The 3,617-nt window shown below is 41.2% G+C and overlaps 1 non-coding gene across 1 annotated transcript; it reads right to left on the reverse strand.

Annotated features, from left to right (window-relative positions):
* Positions 1-374: 374 nt before the first annotated feature.
* trnal-aag (transfer RNA leucine (anticodon AAG)) lies at positions 375-456 on the reverse strand. The gene has a single exon. It is a non-coding gene; the product is annotated as a tRNA-Leu (tRNA).
* Between the last annotated feature and the right edge of the window lie 3,161 nt (positions 457-3,617).

Consider the following 3,617-nt stretch of genomic DNA (forward strand, 5'->3'; position numbering starts at 1 on the left):
GTACTTCCAAAGGAGCGCTATGCGCAAAGATTTAACAAGCTCAACCCCCGCCAACGATTCGGTGTGAAGAAGCAGAACATTCAAGTTTCACAGACAGAAGCAGCACGCCAGCACAGCCAACATTAAAACGGAGGGCACACTACGATTTGCACTGACACAAAAGTGATCTGGGCAGATGTCGTTCCCTGCATAACGCAAAAAGTGGCAAAGCGCTTTTGGGTTGAGAGGACGCAAGAAGGTTTTTGTTTTGTGCCTTGATGTCAAGCTGAGAAAGTATCTTTAAACACTTTGCTTAGTTTCTCGAGAGACTGCCAAAAAGCAGTTTCCTCCCTTTCGTCTGAAGCCAGCTGAAAGGGGGTTTCGACAGAAGCACCTGGCAGCGGTGGGATTTGAACCCACGCCCCCGAAGAGACTGGAGCCTTAATCCAGCACCTTAGACCACTTGGCCACGCTACCCACTGTGTGCTGTTTCTTTGTCTCATTACTTGCCCGGAGGAAGCCGGGTGGCTTTTGCTCTTGTCGCCCGACTTAGTGGCGTTATGACCGTGGAACCGACTGCACCTGCTTTTTCTGAGATGCTTCCCCTCTCATGGCGAGATGATGTCCCTTGATGTCATTTTATTTTTACAGCAGCCGCATCCAGAAAGTTGTGTCTTTTACGTTTTATTTGAACAACAAAACTACATAAAATACAAACAAGAGCACACATAACGTATCAAGAAAATCGTCAGGGGCACATGCTATAATACAATTACACTTTATGAAAAACGATTACACAAGGTAAATAAAGATAAGGTCCGCACAGCTTGTTCTTACATTTCGAAAGAGTCCGTAAATACCCCTTTACGTCTATTTTGAACTGTTCAAATGTAGGACTCTTCCCAGACCATTTCACTTTATCTCACATTCCTAAACGAGAATGCATCTCCTGTTTTAGAACTATTTTGGGAGGTATGGCTTATACAACACACCCACAGTATTCTAATGGTGGACTGCAGATCTGTCCTATAGTTCAGTCGAATTCGAAGGATCCAGCAATCGTACTGGATTTGACTGGGATTCTGAAAAGTCTCTTGCAAAAGTATTCGGGTTTGCTTGAACCTTTGATAAAAAAACTGATCTGATCTGAAACTACCCAGCTTACAATCTCTGAGGTAGTTGTCACTAAACTCGGACGTGATGTGGCACACATGTGCCGTGTGCCTTTACTTTTGTAAAAAACTGGTATCGGGAAAAGTCTTAATATTTCTTTTGATTAGCATGCAAGAAAATGTGATCATTACCTATGGACTTTCCCGCCAGCGTGGAGCTTGAATTCACAACCTTGAGATTCAGTGTTCAAGAGTCACAGAAGAGGTCGGCCTGGTCTTCAGTTTGCCAACGATAAGCTCTGGCAGTGCTCCTCTGTAAAGCAGATTGTTCGGATCGGTTATGTGGGACGGCACTTCGATACTAAGATCGTTTGCAGCACACGCATGGTTTCCCCCTTCACGCAAAAAACATAGACAAAGGAAGCTCTCTTGTCTTGGGCTGCTGACTCCCGGATTTAAAGCACTCTAGGTGCCAGCTAAGTCTCTAACAAGCACACTATAAAGACAGGAATTACACTTTGCTCACGTCACGCATGGAATGGCGAGGCTACTTGTATTCATCCAAAAATGCCAAGTTTCCCACTGGTGATACACACAAGGAAATGAATGTACATTTCCCGCCCCCCCCCAAATCAACCAGTTTAAAATCAAATACCTTCCTCCTCATCTGTAGGTGGAGAGATTAATGTCAGAAGAAATACAGGTTTAAAAGTCAGGAGCATTGATAGTCCTATTTTAAAATGACACTAAAATGCTCACAATATATTAAAAAGCTCTGTAAAATGCAATAATAATAAAAAAAATATTAAAACAAGGTAAAAAGAAATAATACACAGCTACAAAGCTCAGGAATTATCAATGGGAAGTTACAATGGGTTGATTGTGTTTCATATGATTTAAAAACAAAATGTTTGAAAAATATCCACTTACAATATGCTAAAAATGGCAAGAATACTTAAAACAGGTGTGTATTTTTTTTTACAAAAATAAATAAAACAAGTTAAAAATAAATACTAAATGCGTTTAAAATTCAGGAATGTAATTGGTCAGATGCTTACGATGAGTGATGCTGGTGTTTCGTGTGATTTAGCGAATTCAAAAAAATATTCAAGAGCAAGAGCTCGTATGAAAGTTCGTAAGTATGTACGTATACATTCGAAATTTTTCATTCTTCTCACGATGGCACACCTGTGTCTGTAAAACAGAGTGAAAGCTCTATTCACATTGCGAGTATTTCACAGCCCTGGTTTTACATAGATCTTTTTTCTTTTCTGTATAAATAAGTATAAAATAAGTTTTGCAACGCACCAAAAGTCACGTCTAGTATTCTTCCATCTACCTTTACAAGTAAGGAGCGTACATACTCATATGGCGAGCGGTCGTCAATTATTTTTCTCAGCAAGTGCTTTATACTCCGCTCAGTATCATCTGTAAAAGTATAGGCACCAAGGCCTCTGGCGATGTACAGAACAGCCGATAAAATTCGGGCTAAACTGAGACACTTATACATTTCTAATGCGGCAAACAACACATCTTTGTACTGTAACATGACCAGGGGAAGGGTCATTCATAACAGGTATTTTCGGAATGACCTACTTAAAATACTAGATATGGACCTTAGCAAAATGGCTGCCAAAAAGAATCAGCTGACCGGTAAATGGAAAGGGTCTACCCTGAGAAACAATGAGACACAGCTGAGCCGCATCAGGAACCGAAATATAAGTGCCCCGGAGGCAGTGAACAGGGCGGAAGCCGATAAGGTGAATGCGGTTTGGAGGAAAGAGGTGTATGTTAAAGATTGGGCTAAAGAATAACGGACTACTGAAAGGAGAAAAGGTTTATGGTTTTTGGATTATGGACACTGGATAAGGATACATCGCGGATTGGCTTTATTACGGACTTTTGGAACTCGGATCGGATCAGGATTAAGGGAAAGGATTACGGACTGTATTTGGAAGATAGTTGGAGGAAGAAACACCACGAAACTCAGGAAAGAAAAGTGTGGTGTGAGTACTACTTTCATTTACATAAACTTTCCCCCGGAGACACCACAGTACCCATCCGTGCACCCGACAACTAGGCATGTGTGACCCCGTTGACCTGGATGATTAATCAAACAGGCCGCGCATTCTTCAACCACAACCCCCTTAAAACAATGGTTGAAGGTGTAACATACCACCGACTTTACAATCTGATCTATAGCATCGGGCTCATTAGAGCCATCGTTAGCTAAACTAGGTTGAACATCATCATTAATCACATTTTGGCGAGCACACATGAACAGACACGAAACATTCAAGCTTGATGGTAGTTTGAAGATTGATGCGTCGACCTCTTCGTTATTCTATTAAAGGAAAAAAGAAAAGGAAGGCTTAACAAAATAAATAGGCATGCTTTTTACCTAAAATATTTACAATTGTAATGCTTCTTTTGTGTTAGAGTTTTTCGTTTGCTTCGAACTTGCTGTGGTTTAATATTTACCATTGGTAGCAACTCTTCATCAGTCGTTGACGGACCCCCAACACC

This window comes from Atractosteus spatula, chromosome 10 (assembly GCF_055471065.1).
Source record: "Atractosteus spatula isolate fAtrSpa1 chromosome 10, fAtrSpa1.hap1, whole genome shotgun sequence".
Lineage (NCBI taxonomy): Eukaryota > Metazoa > Chordata > Actinopteri > Semionotiformes > Lepisosteidae > Atractosteus > Atractosteus spatula.